Source organism: Heteronotia binoei, chromosome 13 (assembly GCF_032191835.1).
Source record: "Heteronotia binoei isolate CCM8104 ecotype False Entrance Well chromosome 13, APGP_CSIRO_Hbin_v1, whole genome shotgun sequence".
NCBI classification, from domain to species: Eukaryota; Metazoa; Chordata; class Lepidosauria; order Squamata; family Gekkonidae; genus Heteronotia; species Heteronotia binoei.
Genome location: NC_083235.1, coordinates 11,099,782 through 11,118,079, shown reverse-complemented (window position 1 = coordinate 11,118,079; position 18,298 = coordinate 11,099,782).

Sequence of the window (18,298 nt, the reverse complement as noted above, 5' to 3'; positions counted from 1 at the left end):
GCCACTCTGAGACTCTTCGGAGTGGAGGGCGGGATATAATCCAATATCTTCATCTACCTCACAGGGTGTCTGTTGTGAGGGAGGAAGGGAAAGGAGATTGTGAGCCACTCTGAGACTCTTCGGAGTGGAGGCGGGATATAATCCAATATCTTCATCTACCTCACAGGGTGTCTGTTGTGAGGGAGAAAGGGCAAGGAGATTGTGAGCCACTCTGAGACTCTTCGGAGTGGAGGGCGGGATATAATCCAATATCTTCATCTACCTCACAGGGTGTCTGTTGTGAGGGAGGAAGGGAAAGGAGATTGTGAGCCACTCTGAGACTCTTCGGAGTGGAGGGCGGGATATAAATCCAATATCTTCTTCTTCTTCTTCTCCGTCTCTCTTGCTTTCTTCTTCATCTCAACTTGCTTTGCAAGGCTTGCGCAATCGCACAGGAGCTGCAGAGCAAAGCCTCTATTTTCTCCATTGGCTGAGGCTCCTCCCCTCCTGATCCCCTGGGGAGGGAGGGAAAGAGCCAGAGCTTCCTTTGCCCAGTTCACTGGATCCCATGGGAGAAATACAAAGAAAGCACCTTTAAGACCAATGAGTGCTAACGTTTTAAGCATGTTTTATTTTAAGGTGTTTTTTTTTTTTAAAAAGAATCTTTAGTTGTGTTTGCCTTTGTTCTTTAAAAGTTTATCTCTCTGCTACTTGATCTGAAATAGAGTTAGATTTATTAGATTTATATCCCGCCCTCCCCGCCGAAGCAGGCACAGGCGGCTCACAGCAATAAGAACAATAGATTACAGTAAAACATCACTAGAACAGTTCCAGCAATTAAAACAGTTTAAAACAATAAAAACCATTTGCTGCTAATATCAGCTTAATTTTGATGGCATTCTGAGCTCTTCGGCGCTCTCCGTATCGCTACATCGGCGGTTTAATTAAAGGCTAGCCGGAATAGTTGTTATCTTGCAGGCCTTGTGAAACAGGGAGAGGTTCTGCAGGGCTCTGACCTCTTCCGGCAGTTGGTTCATACACAGCCCTGCCCAGCACAACCTGGTCCAGCCCGACAAGGTCTCATTTATGTCAGATCTGTCAAATGAGTTCGACGCCTCCGAGCTAATGAACGTATCTGTCCTATCTCAGGAGCCTCTGCAAGGAAGATGTTGTTTTCCAGCGACTCTTCCGCATTTGGTCAGATCAAAGGGACTCAGATAGGTCAGTCAGCTGTGGTTTGGGAAATTCTTGCAGGGTTGGAGGTGAAGCTGGAGGAAGTTGGAGTTTGGGGGAGAGGGGAGATCATAGGAGAATGGACACAAACCACAAGAAATATATATATATATTGGTCCATGTCGGTTTGGGGTTTGTGGCTGGATCACAAACTGAATCAAACCAGGAGCTTCATTCGGGACGGAACTGGTTTTGTGACCCCCACAAACCCTTTCAATGGAGTTTGCAGAATGCAAAAAAAACAGCTGAGCAGCAGGCAGCAGCCTGCTCCCCACTTCTTTAAAGAGATTGCACAAGAAACCCTGAAACAGCTGAGCAGTGGGGGATCAGGCTGCTCCCCACCACTCCGCTATTTTTAATACGAAAGAGAAAGCAGGGGTTTAAAGGGACTCAGAGCCCTTTAAGCCCCTGCTTTCTGCTCTGTCCACAAGCTGCTGTAAACATTCATGGGACTTCAAGCAGTGGGGATCAGGCTGCTCCCCGCCACTCCACTGTTTTTCATGCGAAACAGAAAGCAGGGATTTAAAGGGACTCAGAGCCCCTTTAAGCCCCTGCTTTCTGCTCTGTCCACAAGCTGCTTTAACATTCATGGGACTTCAAGCAGTGGGGATCAGGCTGCTCCCCGCCACTCCGCTATTTTTAATACGAAAGAGAAAGCAGGGTTTAAAGGGACTCAGAGCCCCTTTAAGCCCCTGCTTTCTGCTCTGTCCACAAGCTGCTGTAAACATTCATGGGACTTCAAGCAGTGGGGATCAGGCCTGCTCCCCGCCACTCCACTGTTTTTCATGCGAAACAGAAAGCAGGGATTTAAAGGGACTCAGACCCCTTTAAGCCCCTGCTTTCTGCTCTGTCCACAAGCTGCTTTAAACATTCATGGGACTTCAAGCAGTGGGGATCAGGCTGCTCCCCACCGCTCAGCTGTTTTTTATAGGAAAGAGAAAAGCAGGGGTTTAAAGGGACTCAGAGCCCCTTTAAGCCCCTGCTTTCTGCTCTGTCCACAAGCTGCTGTAAACATTCATGGGACTTCAAGCAGTGAGGATCAGGCTGCTCCCCACTACTCAGCTGTTTTTCATACAAAACAGAAAGCAGGCATTTAAAGGGACTCAGAGCGAGTGTTTCCTCTAAGTTGAGTTAGCGTGAGCTAGCTCACATTTTTAGCCTCCAGCTCACACATTTTTGCCTTAGCTCAGGAAAAATGGCCCCAGAGCACAATAATTTATGCAGTAGCTCACAACTTTAAAGCCAGTAGCTCACAACATTAATACCTGTCGCTCACAAAGTAGAATTTTTGCTCACAAGACTGCAGCTTAGAGGGAACGTTGCTGAGAGCCCCTTTAAGCCCCTGCTTTCTGCTCTGTCCACAAGCTGCTTTAAACATTCGTGGGACTTCAGTTAACGAACCACGAACAGGGCAAGGTCTGTGATGAATCTTGATTGGTGATGAATTTTTTGCTTTTTCCTGCTGCTGCAAAAAAGCCCTGCTTAGAACAGTACAGCACGATACAGTGCAGCGCAGCGCAGTGAACAGTCTTTCGCTCATGCAGTCCTATGCAACCAACGGAAGTTCTTGCTTCCCACACGAGCTCTGCTCCACAGACTTGTTGCTCACCGCTTGCAGCCAAACCTATAAACAGTTTGCCTTCTTTCTTTGGCAGATGCAGTGACAGAAAAGGCTAAGGATGGGCAGGGCTCATGAAGTAAAATTCATTCTGAATGCTGGCCGGTTTGCGGTTCGTGAACTGAAGTTTGCAGCAGGTTGACTGGACGAACTTCCCACAGACTTTCAAACGCTCTGTGGTGGATTGTGAACGGATACATTTCCAGACAAACTCCACTCAATCAATTTCAGAGCAACATGGAAAGACTGTAGAGGAGCAGGCAGTAGGGTGAGGGTCCCTGTGCAGTTGGTGTGCGCACCTTGCGCTGTTGAACCCGCGCCTGACATAGGGTTGCCAAGTCCCTCTGCTGCTGCAGCAGGGGTCTTGTTCCTTGCGCACACAGAGTGGGCGCGGTGCGATGATGTCACCCGGAAGTGATGTTATAGCGCCGGGGACGTCGCACAGGGACGATCTAGGACTCGCAATAAAGCTCTATGGTACCTAGTGTTTTACCACGATTCCTAGAGTGTCACACCAGAAACGCTCTAGGATTCACAGCAAAAACTCTATGGTACCATAGAGCTTTCAGTGCGAGTCCTAGAGTGTCTCTGGTGTAACATCCCCGGTATGATGACATCACTTCCGGGCAATGTCATCATGCCGGGGATAGCGTGCATTGACTGGGCTCTTTGGGGCAGGGATCTTCCCGTAGCCTGCTCCCTGCTGGTGGGTTGGGGCCTCCAGGGCAGGGATCCCCCGCCGCTGAGAGGAACTTGGCAGCCCTAGCCTGACATATTCCCCAAAAAGCATTTTCCTGGAGGAACCTTCTTCGGGGGGGGGGATAACTTGGACCCCATAGTCCAATTGCACATAACTTGGAAGGCATGTAGATGAGCATCAGGGGGAGGTCCCCTGTCAGTCTCATGTCTCTGGTTTGCATAGGGTCAATTCTATGCACTCCTGAACCCTGTCCTGTCATTTCCCCAGAAAGCACTTTCCTGGGGGCACCTTCTTGGGGGTGGGGTGACTTGGACCCTATAAATCCAATCTCACCAAATAGGGAGAGCATGTAGAGAGTCAACCAGAACCCCCCTTAGAGTTTGGTGTCTCTAGCACAGTGGCCCCCAACCTTTTTGGCCCCAGGGACCGGCCCAGCACCTCTTTTTCTACAAAAACGATACCCTGCTGAAAACACTTGGCAGGCAACGGGAAAGCTGTTGGTGGGTGCCAGGGCACCTCTCTGCTAAGGAGTCACAGTCAGGTTGGGACTCCAATGCACCAAGATGGTGATCTCCAGGGCTTTTTTTTGTAGCAGGAGCTCCTTTGTATATTAGGCCACACCCTTCATATGTAGCCAATCCTCCAAGAGCTTACAAAGTTCTTTGTACAGGGCCTACTGTAAGCTCCAGGAGGATTGGCTACATCAGGGGTGTGTGGCCTAATATGCAAAGGAGCGCCTGTCAGAATTCCATCCCTGTAGCCAATCCTCCATGAGCTTACAAAGCTTTTCGTACAGGGCCTACTGTAAGCTCCAGGAGGATTGGCTACATCAGGGGGGTGCAGCCTAATACGCAAAGGAATTCCTGTTGCAAAAAAGGCCCCAGTGATGCATTCCCCTAGCGCAGCCGGAGCGAGGGCCGCGACGTGCTGCTTTCTGCTCTCCTCCTGCCGTGTCTTTTCCCTCTGCCCTTGGAGTGATTTGATTTGCTGTTAGCAATTCTGCCCGCTTCCCCTGCCAGTCTGCGGTGACTTCAAGGAGCTTTGATACCTGAGACATTTAAAAGCTAGCTCTCTGGAGCGCTCTTAATGGGCCTGATTGATTCTTAGGCTGCGGTTGTTCTTTCCCTTTTTTAAAAAAAGGCCGCTGGAAACCAAGCGGAGATTCTAGCAGAAAGAGGCAGGTTTCTCTCTCCCCATTTGCCCCAGCCAGGAGAACATTTCCAGTGGCAAAATAAAGATGGCTCACGTGTGAATGGAAACCATGGCAACAGGAAATGGGGGAGAGAGAGGTGGTTCAGCTCAGCTTTCGGTGGCTTTTTCTCCTGGGGAGCCGTTGCTGAGCTTCACACTCGATGATTTGTGTGGCCAACGTCTGTGCCGGAGGAGCAAGGGCCTCGCCGGCGCCTACGGCCAGATGGAACGAAGGCTGGAGTCGTGAGAGCGAGTTTCGCAGGCGCCCAACACACATCTTTCCCCTCCAGACCGGATTCCGCCCACGCTCCCTTCTACGGCTTCAGCTCCAAGGCTTTCCGCGTGGAGGCAACATCCAACGGAGCGCAGAGGAAAACTTTTATTGCCTGGACCGAAGCCAGGTTTTGAGTTAGACCAAATTCTCCTTTCAGCAGGAGAGTTTTAGGCTTCCTCAGGGGTCCTTTTGTAGAATTTTGTAGAATAGGCGGTGGAGTTCATTAGCATAACTCATTAGCCCATGCCATTCCCCTCCCAGCCAAAAGCAGCCTGATGCAAGAAAGGAGAGCCTCGGGCGAGTGAGGCCTGCTCGGGCTGGCTAGAAATCCCGAGCAGGCCTCGCTCCCCTGGGGCTCTCCTGGGCCGCCCCCCCGCCCCCGTCAAAAGGCTAGCAAGTTGCCTGCCGCCCCAAATCACATAAGAAGTGAAGAAAGGGTGGTGCGGGTTTCTCCAGGGGTTAATGAGGGCTGCTGGGGGCGTGGCAAAGCCCCTGGTGGTTGGCTGGCTGCCTGCTCTCCTAATCCAGGGATTGTTATGCACCTGCACCTACTATTCAATGGACAAGGTAGGTGGGGAGGAAAAGGGGGACCTCTCAGAAAGGTTCAGGAGCTGCGCTCCGGTGAGCTCCTGCTGAATCTGAGGTCTGCTGCTTGAAGGGCACTTGGTGCAATTAGTAGACTGGTCAAAGCCACCAAGTAATACACCATCTTACAGTTTGCAAAAATATATTGCAAGGATTGTGTACAACACATAATAAACAACACAATATTGCAAGAGGCCAGCGGTGTGAAGGCCTTTTAAAGTAACAGAAACCCCAAGGGGGCCAAAAAACCTCATCCCCAAATGAATAGATATCAGTCCAAACCGAAATTCACCAGGTGGGTGCTTCTAAGGAACGTACCTTCAACACAGCCGCTTTCTTAAAAAAGACGTCTTTCTGGATTTTGATGACGCTTCAATTCCTTCTTCAGTTTTAACAGCTCAGTAGTTTAGGAACCCTGTTCTACATTCTCTAATCACAGCATTTAGCTTCTCATTTTCAGTGTGAACATTGGGCTCTTTCATGGGCAAGGTAGGTGAGGAGGAAAAGGGGGACCCCTCAGAAAGGTTCAGCTCCTGCTGAATCTGAGGTCTTGGGTTCCTTATGTTTTTTTAAAAATGTTTACTTTACTTACAGCCTGGGATGGGGAATGGTAGGGCATAAGCCAAGATCTCAGGAGACAAGTCAGGGTCAGCGCTTAGAATTGTAGAGTTGGAAGGGATCCCCCCAGGGTCATCTAGTCCAACCCCCTGCACGATGCAGGCTTCACAAATACCTCCCCCTAAGCTAGGGTTGCCAGGTCTAATTCAAGAAATCTCTGGGGACTTTGGAGGTGGAGCCAGGAGCAATGTAGCAATAAACATAATTGAACTCCAAAGGGAGTTCTGGCCATCACATTTAAAGGGACCGCACACATTTTTGATGCCTCCCCTCCGCTGGAAATAGTGAAGGACAGGGGCACCTTCTTTGGGGGCTTGTAGAATTGAACCCCCTGGTCCAATCTTTTTGAAACTTGGACGCTGTTTTGAGGAGAGGCACTGGATGCTATGCTGAAAATGTGGTGCTTCTACCTCAAAAAACAGCCCCCCCCAAGGCCCAGATACCCATCAATTCTCCATTATATCCTATGGGAATCGGTCTCCATGGGAGTGCCCAGCAGACATTTCCTTCCCCCACCCCCAGCTTTCTGATGACTCTGAAGCGGGGGGAGGGCCTGAAAACCAGGGGATCCCCTGCCCGCACCTGGGGATTGGCAACCCTATACCTCCCCCTAAGCTTGAATGGCAGTTCCCCCTGGTACCCATCAGCACCTTTTCTGGCCCCTGCCAAGTGTTTTTAGGAAGTGGGTGGAGCCAGGAAGGGCTTTTACCAGCAAGGTTTCTGACTGGCCACTGGAGATTTGATTGGCTGCACAGATTTGTTTGTTTGCCATCACGGTTAAGAGCGGCGGACTCTAATCTGGAGAAGCGGGTTTGATTCCCTCCCCCTCCTCCGCATGCAGCCAGTTGGGTGACCCTGGGTCAGTCACAAGTTCTCACAGAGCTTCTCTCTCAAGAGCAGTTCTTGAACGAGCGCTCTCAGCCCCACTTAGCTCACAAGGTGTCTGTTGTGGGGAGGGGAAGGGAAAGAGATTGTAAGCTGCTCCAAAACTTTGAGTGAAGGGCAGCGTGTAAATTCAATTTCTTCTTCTTCTTCTTCTTCTTCTTCTTCTTCTTCTTCTTCTTCTTCTTCTTCTTCTTCTTCTTCTTCTTCTTCTTCTTCTTCTTCTTCTTCTTCTTCTTCTTCTTCTTCTTCTTCTTCTTCTTCCTCCTCCTCCTCCTCCTCCTTCTCCTGCTTTGAACATAAGAACATGAAAGAAGCCATGTTGGATCAGGCCAATGGCCCATCCAGTCCAACACTCTGTGTCACACAATGGCCCAAAACCCCAGGTGCCATCAGGAGGTCCATCAGTGGGGTCAGGACACTAGAAGCCCTCACACTGTTCCCCCCCACAAGCACCAAGAATACAGAGCATCACTGCCCCAGACATAAGAACATAAGAGAAGCCATGTTGGATCAGGCCAATGGCCCATCCAGTCCAACACTCTGTGTCACACAGTGGCCAAAAAACCCAGGTGCCATCAGGAGGTCCACCATTGGGGCCAGGACACTTGAAGCCCTTTCACTGTTGCCCCCCCCCCCCCCCCGCCAAGCACCAAGAATACAGAGCATCACTGCCCCAGACATAAGAACATAAGAGAAGCCATGTTGGATCAGGTCAATGTCCCATCCAGTCCAACACTGTGTCACACAGTGGCCAAAAAACCAGGCACCCTCAGGAGGTCCAAGCAGTGGGGCCAGGACACTAGAAGCCTTCCCATTGTGCTATTCTAAGCGCCAAGAATACACCAAGAATACAGCAGCTGCCACCACAACATAAAATTCTACACTAGACTTTGCACAATGGTCAGGACAATGGAACCCCCAGGGCTTAACAGAGAAATCGGCTTCTACTTTCACGATGCAAACATTCAGTTCTTGCACTTGTTTGTAAACTTTTGTTGCGCTGTAATTGCTTTAATCCAATCTTAGCTATATTTGCTGCTATTCACAGGTCTTACCAAAGGCTGCAATCTGATTTTAGCTGTCGTTGGCCATTCCTGACAACAGCCTCCTCACCCGCTACCTGTATGCCAGGGGTCCCCAATCCCCAGTCTGTGGACCGGTCCTGGTTTGTGGCCTGTTAGCAATTGGGCTGCAGATTGGGGCTCAGACCTTTGCCTACTCCTCATTTAAAGACCCCCATAGGGGGCAGGAATGGGGTGTGAGGGGGCAACCTGGGGCAGTAAAAATCCCAGTACCCCCACGCCCACTGGTCCGTGGAAAAATTGTCTTCCACAAAACTGGTCCTTGGTGCTAAAAAGGTTGGGGGGGGGCACTGCTGTATGCAATGGCTGGTGACCAGTGTTCTCTCTAAGCTGAGTTAGTGTGAGCTAGCTCACAGTTTTTTAGCCTTCAGCTCCCACGTTTTTGTCTCAGCTCACGAAAAATGGCCCCAGAGCACACTCATTTGTGCAGCAGCTCACAACTTCCATGCTAATAGCTCACAACTTTATTCTAGTAGCTCACAAAGTCGAATTTCTGCTCCCAGGACCCCACAGCTTAGAGGGAACATGGCTAGTGACTCGTTTCAAATCTGGCTGAAGTGTTCATGTGTACGAAAGGTGATGCTCAGAATTAAACGACGTCGGTCTTAAAAGGCGTCGCTGGACTCGAACTTCATTCGTCAACAGCGCACCTCCCACACCAATATCATCTCCCATTCCAGCTTTTGTGCTATTCTGGTTCTCATGACTCCTTCGTAGCCGAGCCTCCGCAATGTGCGTTATTCGCCTCCGCGGGGTCAGTTTATCCTCTGTGTCGCATGTGGCAGCTTCTGGCCTAGAATGCCACATTCTTGACTCTCTTGACACGCTGCTGCCGCTTTCTCCCTGCGACTGAATTCAGTGGAGGACGCTGCCAGGTTTATCTGTGCTCCCCTTTCTCCGAAGACGTGGACTGAAGGCTTTGGTCAAGGTTATCTTGTTCCGATATGGTTCCCAAGTTCCAAGTCCCACTTTCCCTATTAAGAAAGGTTAAAACGCTTGGGGCTGTTTAGCTTAGAGAAACGTCAACTGTGGGGTGACATGATAGAGGTTTACAAGATTATGCATGGGATGGAGAAAGTAGAGAAAGAAGTACTTTTCTCCCTTTCTCACAATACATGAACTCCTGGGATTTCGATGAAATTGCTGAGCAGTCAGGTTAGAACAGATAAAAGGAGGTACTTCTTCACCCAAAGGGTGATTAACATGTGGAATTCAGTGCCACAGGAGGTGGTGGTGGCTACAAACATAGCCAGCTTCAAAAGGGGGTTAGATAAAAATATGGAGCAGAGGTCCATCAGTGGCTATTAGCCACAGTGTGTATATATGTGTGTGTGTGTGTATATATATATATATATATATATATATATATATATATATATATATATATATATATATATATAAATTTTTGGCCACTGTGTGATACAGAGTGTTGGACTGGATGGGCTTGATCCAACATGGCTTCTCTTACGTTCTTATGTTCTTAAGTCCAATTCAAGAAATATCTGGGGTCTTCGGAAGTGGAGCCAGGAGACTTTGGGGGTGGAGCCAGGAGGAAGGCTGTGACAAGCATCACTGAATTCCAAAGGGAGTTCTGGCCATCACATTTAAAGGGACCGCACACTTTTTAAACACCTTCCCTGTATTGGAAATAATGAAGGATTGGGGCACCTTTTTGGGGGGCTCATAGAATTGGACCCCCCTGGTCCAATCTTTTTGAAACTTTGCGGGGTATTTTGGGGAGAGGCACCAGATGCTATACACCAGGGGTGGCCAACGGTAGCTCTCCAGATGTTTTTTGCCTACAACTCCCATCACCCAAGCCATTGGCCATGCTGGCTGGGGCTGATGGGAATTGTAGGCAAAAACATCTGGAGAGCTACCGTTGGCCACCCCTGCTATACACAAAATTTGGTGTCTCTACCTCAAAAAACAGCCCCCCCCCCGAGCCCCCAATACCTGCGGATCAATTCTCCATTATTTCCTGTTAAAACCAATTTATTATAATGTCGTATATTATAATTTCATATTATCATTGGTTATTAAAAATTAATACAAATACATTACATTTTCTCCACCCCTCCCCCCTTTTGATGACCCCCAGCAGTGCAAATCTAACCCCCTTTACAAACCGTTCCCTATTGCTAATTTATTTATTTTGTTAGAAGGTAATAAACTCTATCTATTGAAGAATCTTTCTTCATAAAGCAAAAACATTAAAAGGAAAAAAACCACCATATTTATAACCCAACTTAATAGTAGTATTTTTAAGTTCTTCACAAAGAAACGAAAAAGATATAATCCACTAATCTCATTTTTTAACTGTAATCCATATAAAGTTTCTTTAGAGATTAGCCGTTATCAAAAATCGCCAAGTGTCCTTTAACGTTCCAATTCTCCATTATTTCCTATCGGAATAAGTCTCCATAGGGAATAATGGAGTGCCCAGCAGCCATTTCCCCTCCCCCTCGCCGCTTTCTGACGACCCAGAAGCAGGGGGAGGGCCTCCAAACTGGGGGATCCCCTGCCACCACCTGGGGATTGGCAACCCTATGTTCTGAACAACAGCTCACAGGCACCCGCCAATGAATGCCTGTGTCTGGCGGAGTTAAGGAGCTGGGCAGGGGGCCATTTATGGCTACTTGGCACAAACTGGGGCCTGGCCGAGGTGCTCAAGAGAGCTTTGAATCGGGGCGTTCACAAGATGCAAAAGGGACGACTTGGCTCCTCCCATCTGACAGGCTGACCGGACGGGTTTTATATATAGCACAAATGTCGCTCTCTCTTTGTCGGAACAAATTGGCTGCGTTTACCCGCAAGACGAGCCAATTATCACTAGAGCCCTATGGATGCTGTGATACTGCAGGAGCGCTAGAATCGAGCTAGACGATCAGTCTTCATCCCCCCCCCCCCGCTCCTTTTTTTTTGGTAAAAGAACAAGCTGTTTGCGAGCTCTAAGGCAGGGGTGTCAAACTCATTTTTTATGAGGGCTGGATCTGACGTAAATGAGACCTTGTTGGGCCTGGCCATTTTGGGTTGGGTGGGCCTATCTAAGATTAGGTAGCAGAGATATAAATTTTATAAAGAACACAGACACAAATCATGTTTGACTCATGCTCAGCGTATGATCCACTAAGAAAAGGATCTAGGGGTCTTAGTGGACCATATGCTGAACATGAACAGTGTGATGCGGTGGCTAAAAAGGCAAATGCAATTTTGGGCTGTATCAACAGAAGTATAGTGTCCAGATCACGTGATGTGATGGTATCGCTTTGCTCTGCTCTGGTAAGACCTCACCTGGAGTACTGTGTTCAGTTTTGGGCACCACAATTTAAGGATGTAGACAAGCTAGAACGAGTCCAGAGGAGGGCGACGAAGATGTTGAGGGGTCTGGAGACCAAGTCCTATGAGGAAAGGCTGAAGGAGCTGGGGATGTTTAGCCTGGAGAGGAGGCGGCTGAGAGGTGATAGGATCACCATCTTCAAGTACTTGAAGGGCTGTCCTATACAGGATGGTGTGGAATTGTTTTCTGTGGCCCCAGAAGGTAGGACCAGAACCAATGGGTTGAAATGAAATCAAAAGAGTTTCCGGTTCAACATTAGGAAAAACCTCCTGACCTTTAGAGCGATTCCTCAGTGGAACAGGCTTCCTCAGGAGGTGGTGGGTTCTCCTTCCTTGGAGGTTTTGAAACAGAGGCTAGATGGCCATCTGACAGCAATGAAGATCCTGTGAATTTAGGGGGAGGTGTTTGTGAGTTTCCTGCATTGTGCAGGGTGTCAGACTAGATAACCCTAGAGGTCCCTTCCAGCTCTATGATTCTATGAAATATATTTTTTAAAAAATTTAAAACATGCTTAAAATGTTAGCACTCATTGGTTTTAAAGATGCTTTTTTTGTATTTCTCCCATGGGATCCAAGGAACTGGGCAAAGGAAGCTCTGGCTCTTTCTTTCCTTCCCTAGGGGACTGGGGGAGGTGGAGCCTCAGCCAATAGAAGGAAGAGAGGCTTGGCTCAGTAGCTCTGCTGTGCAATTGAGAGAGCCTCGCAAAGCAAGCTATTCCTCCCCCCTTCCTCCCCAAGGGAGGCGCCACAGCCAATGGAGAAAATAGAGGTTTTGCTCTGTAGCTCCTGTGCAATTGAGCAAGCCTTGCAAAGCAAGCTGTGATGCAGAAGGAAGCAAGAGAGAGGGAGATGGAAGCAGATGACAGCCGGTTGCTCGGGGGCCTGATAGGAGCCCTCCAGGGCCCTGATTCGGACCCCAAACTGCACGTTCAACACCCCTGCTCGAAGGCTTACAAAATACACCCCGGTATGTATGAGAATGGCAAGGCTACAGTATCGAGATCCAAAAACTGATAATCTGTCAACAGAGGATGAAATCGCAGGAAGCAGAGATGTTGCTGGAAGCGGCTGTTTTGTCGTCAGAGGGCAGGACTCGGTGACATTTCCCGTGACTAGCGGTAGCAAGCAGAGTAAATGACATAAAGTTGTGGGAAATTGCCCGTTAAAAGTACAGAGATTAACATGCAAATGAGCTCATTCGGAGTCACACTGGTGACAAAGAATCAGTGATATGTCAAAATGTGAGAATGTCTGTCAATCACTCTATGGTTATAAGCCTGGGCATTTCTATCTCAGATGTTTTTCCATCCAACTAATTTACCTTTTAACATGTAATAGACATAGTTTGCCATTAGGAGAAAAACACATTAAAATATAGATCCAAGTAGTCAGCCGTGTTGGTCTGAAGTAGTAGAACCAGTTTGCATTCTGAGTCACTGACTACCAGCTATGTGTGGCTTTGCTCACTGTACCGGATTCCTCGTCTGATGAAGTGTGCTTGGAGAGCACACGAAGGCTTATGTTCTGACTAAAACTAAGTTGGTCTTAAAGATGCAACTTGACTCCTATTTTGTTCTACATTAAAATATAGTGAAAGATGGTTTTAGTATATGTAATGAGATAGACAGCTAATATCCCTATTTGACATTCTCACATTTTAACAAATCACTGTTTTATTGCTTTCTGGAGAGCCAGTTTGGTGTAGTGGTTAAGTGTGCGGACTCTTATCTGGGAGAACCGGGTTTGATTCCCCACTCCTCCACTTGCACCTGCTGGAATGGCCTTGGGTCAGCCATGGCTCTCGCAGGAGTTGTCCTTGAAAGGGCAGCTGCTGTGAGAGCCCTCTCCAGCCCCACCCACCTCACAGGGTGTCTGTTGTGGGGGAAGAAGGTAAAGGAGATTGTGAGCCGCTCTGAGACTCTTCGGAGTGGAGGGCGGGATATAAATCCAATATCTTCTTCATCTTCTTCTCTTTTTTTTCATGTTCATGTGACCCAAAGATTTGCTCAATTTGTTAATTTTACTATTCTGTCATTGACTCTTTGGGGAAGGCAATGGCAAACCACCCCGTAAAAAGTCTGCCGTGAAAACACTGTGAAAGCAACGTCACCCCAGAGTCGGAAACGACTGGTGCTTGCAAAGGGACCTTTCCTTTTTCCATTGGATCTTAAATTTGTACCATTTTGCATTCTAAATCATTGCCTACCAACTATATGTAGCTCTGCCCACTGTACCTGATTCCTCGTCTGATGAAGTGTGCCTAGAGAGCACACGAACGCTTCCATTCTGAATAAAACTTTGTGGATCTTAAAGGTGCAACTGGACTCCTACTTTGTTCTGCTGCTTCAGACCAACACGGCTGCCCGCTTGGCTCTATCTACAATGAATTTTGTTAGTCTTTAAGGTGCTGCTGGACTCTTGCCCTTTTCTAGAACAGCAAATGGTCTACATTTCAAAACAGGTTTTCATTTTTTGTATATCAGACCAAGCTTCTGTGATCCAGCGTGGCATAGCGGTTAGTACTCTCATCTCGAGAACTGGGTTTGATTCTCTCCTCATCCAAATGCAGCCAGCTGGAGGACCTTGGGTCAGTCACCGTTTTCTCAGAGCTGTTCTCTCAAGAGCAAAGCTGTCTCAGCCCCACCTGCCTCACAGGGTGCCTGTTGTGGGAAGAGGAAGGGAAGGGGATTGGAAGCCACTCTAAGACTCCTTCATGTAGTGAAATGTGGGCTATAAAAAGACTAACTCTTGGGGAGGGGCCTCAGCATGGTCCAATTTCATAGAGTCCATCTTCTCCAGAGGAGCTGATCTTTGCTAGCTGGAGTTGTAAAAGAGGGAGATCTCCAGGCCCCACCTGGAGGCTAGTAGTCAAAACAATGGACTGCAGTGTGGAGGATCCAAACAAAAAATACACTGTTTGCAGGCACAACACAACTAATTCCAAATATATGTTCTTAATCATTGTTATTACTTTTGGAGTGAACATATGAACATATGAAGCTGCCTTCTACTGAATCAGGCCCTTGGTCCATCGAAGTCAGTATTGTCTTCTCAGACTGGCAGCGGCTCTCCAGGGTCTCAAGCTGAGGTTTTTCACACCTATTTGCCTGGACCCTTTTTTTTTTTTGGAGATGCCGGGGATTGAACCTGGGACCTTCTGCTTCCCAAGCAGATGCTCTACCACTGAGCCACCGTCCCTCCCCAAAGTGGGGCCAAAGCAATTGATAAAAGGAAGTATTACTTCACCCAAAGGGTGATTACCACATGGAATTCACTGCCACAGGAGGTGGTGGAGGCTACAGGCATAGACTGCTTCAAGAGGGGATTGGATAAACATATGGAGCAGAGGTCCATCAGTGGCTATTAGCCACAGTTTATTGTTGGGATTCTCTGTCTGGGGCAGTGATGCTCTGTATTCTGGTGCTTGGGAGGGCACAGTGGGAGGGCTTCTAGCACCCTGGTCCCACTGGTGGACCTCTTGATGGCACCTGGGTTTTGGCCACTGTGTGACACAGAATGTTGGACTGGATGGGCCATTGACCTGATCCAACATGGCTTCTCTTATGTTCTTATGTCCTGATGGCACCTGGGTTTTGGCCACCGTGTGACACAGAATGTTGGACTGGATGGGCCATTGGCCTGATCCAACATGGCTTCTCTTATGTTCTTAATTAAGATTTTAATCTCTTTGGAGTCCAGGTTAAAGGACCCAATTCAAAGTGATACCAAGACTATATACTTATTCAGGCCTGGCATGTGGGTTCTGCCGCCCAAGGCAAAACCCCAATGTGCGCCCCCCCCAAGTAAAAACTTGTGTGTACGTGGCATGATGACATCATGGTGACGTCATCACGCTTGGCACTCAGCGCCACTCTTTCGGCTCTGAGGGATTGGGGGAGTTCCTCCAATCCCTCAGAGCTGAAAGAACACTTGGCCATTTGCTTCCCCAGTGGCCTCGGAAGACGCCGGGGGAGGGAAACGTGGCTCTTTTGGCTCTGAGGAAAAGATTCCTCAGAGCTGAAATAGCGGCGGAGGCTCAAGGATGGCACGAGCAGGCAGGGGGTGCCTGCCCCCCACCCCTGCTGGGAGCTGGAGCCCTAGGCAATCGGCTAGTTCACCAACTTCCATGCGCCAGCTCTGTACTTATTCATTCATCTTGGACTGGTGCACTTCGGATCGACTCACTGTTGTCCATATATATATTTGGAATTCGTTTTTGGAATTTGTATATCCATATATTGGGATATAAGAGCCCAGTGGCGCAGAGTGGTAAAGTACTGCAGTCCTAAACTCGGTTCACGACCTGAGTTCAATCCTGGCAGAAGCTGGGTTCAGGGAGCTGGCTCAAGGTTGACTCAGCCTTCCATCCTTCCGAGGTTGGTCAAATGAGTCCCCAGCTTGCTGGGGGGAAGTGTATGACTGGGGAAGGCAATGGCAAACCATCCTGTAAAAAAGTCCGCCGTGAAAACGTTGTGAAAGCAACGTCACCCCAGAGTCGAAAACGACTGGTGCTTGCACAGGGGACTACCTTTTTTTAATATTTGGATATAGAGCCCCTTGGCGCAGTGGTAAAGCTGCAATACTGCAGTCCTAAGCTCTGCTCATGACCTGAGCTCGATCCCGGCGGAAGCTGGTTCAAGTATCCAGCTCCAGGTTGACTCAGCCTTCCATCCTTCCGAAGTCAGTCAAATGAGTACCCAGCTTGCTTGGGGGAAAAGTGTAGATGATTGGGGAAGGCAATGGCAACCACCCCATAAAAAGTCTGCCGTGAAAACGTGAAAGCAACGTCACCCCAGAGTACTGTGTGCAGTTCTGGTCGCCGCACCTCAAAAAGGATATTATAGCATTGGAGAAAGTTCAGAAAAGGGCAACTAAAATGATTAAAGGGCTGGAACACCTTCCCTATGAAGAAAGGTTGAAACACTTAGGGCTCTTTAGCTTGGAGAAACGTCGACTGAGGGGTGACATGATAGAAGTTTACAAGATAATGCATGGGATGGAGAAAGTAGAGAAAGAAGTACTTTTCTCCCTTTCTCACAATACAAGAACTCGTGGGCATTTGATGAAATTGCTGAGCAGACAGGTTAAAACGGATAAAAGGAAGTACTTCTTCACCCAAAGGGTGATTAACATGTGGAATTCACTGCCACAGGAGGTGGTGGCGTCCAAAAGCATAGCCACCTTCAAGAAGGGGTTAGATAAAAATATGGAGCAGAGGTCCATCAGTGGCTATTAGCCACAGTGTGTGTGTGTGTGTGTGTGTGTGTGTGTGTGTGTATATATATATATATATATATTTTTTTTTTTTGGCCACTGTGTGACACAGAATGTTGGACTGGATGGGCCATTGGCCTGATCTAACATGGCTTCTCTTATGTTCTTATGTTAAAAACGACTGGTGCTTGCACAGGGGACTACCTTTTTTTTATATTGGGATATAGAGCCCCTTGGCGCAGAGTGGTAAAGCTGCAGTACTGCAGTCCTAAGCTCTGCTCACGACCTGAGCTCGATCCTGGCAGAAGCTGGGTTCAGGTAGCCGGCTCAAGGTTGGTTCAGCCTTCCATCCTTCCGAGATCAGTAAAACGAGCACCCAGCTTGCTGGGAGGAAAGCGTAGATGACTGGGGAAGGCAATGGCAAACCACCCCATAAAAAGCGCGCCACGAAAACTTTGTGATGTGACGTCACCCCAGAGTTGGAAACGACTTGTGTTTGCACCATGGAATGCATATTTGGAATTAGTGTTTTGTTGTGTACGCCTGGTTATCACTAAAATATTCTTACTGCTGTGCCTATAAGCAGTGTATTTTTGATTTGAACCCATCTAGAGGCTGGCAACCCTGATTTGTAACACCAGGAGATTGCCAGGCCCTACCTGGAAGTTGGCAACCCTCATGCCTTCCAGCTTCTCAGTCCAGAGCTTCAAAAGTAAAAAAATAAATTCAGGCAGAGATAAGATGCTAACAATGCAAGCTAATTTATTTGCAATCTAAACCTAACGGAAGTAATATTTTTGCATCTCTACTGCACAATCCAATTCAAGCAGCACAAACTTGATATAAATGAAATAAATACAAGTAACGCAGACCTGGCATAACCTAGCACCAAAACCTGGTACCTAAAACTCTCTTCTTGTGAGTATAGTTGCCAATCTCCAGCGAATCCAAATCTTGTGAGTATAGTTGCCAATCTCCAGCGAATCTCCAGAGAAATCCAAAGCACAAGGCTTTCTGTGAAAACCAGCCTCCGTACAACCAACAAACTCACAGAAAAAAAAAATTCAACAATTACAAAAGCATATATTAGTTCATCAAAGACCATACAATTAGACCTTAGCAAAATAGGGATCGTGTTCACCAGGAATCAGTCCAGTCTTTATAGCAATCAATGCCAAGTTCATTCCAAAGAATCCTGGTGTAATGGTTGTGAAATTGATCAATGTCTCTCAATATATGCAGCTAGCAATCCAGAAAGAAGAAAAGAACAAGGTCGTACTGGAACCCTTGTTTCGCACAGGCTTCTTCGAGCTCTTTACATTTTCTTACCCTGGGCAAAAAACACCGTTCTTTTACAACATTGAAAGGCACTTGAATAGTGTGAAACAAGGGTTCCAGTATGACCTTGTTCTTTTCTACTTTCTGGAGATCATGTCCCCCTCAAGGAATTGGCAGCTTTAGAGGACAAACACTAGATTTTAGGTGATATCCCTTCCTAAATTTTCCACTCCAGGAATTCTCCAGGCTGGAGGTGGCAACCCCATTTTACCCCCGGAAGACGCAAAAGAACCAACAGCCTC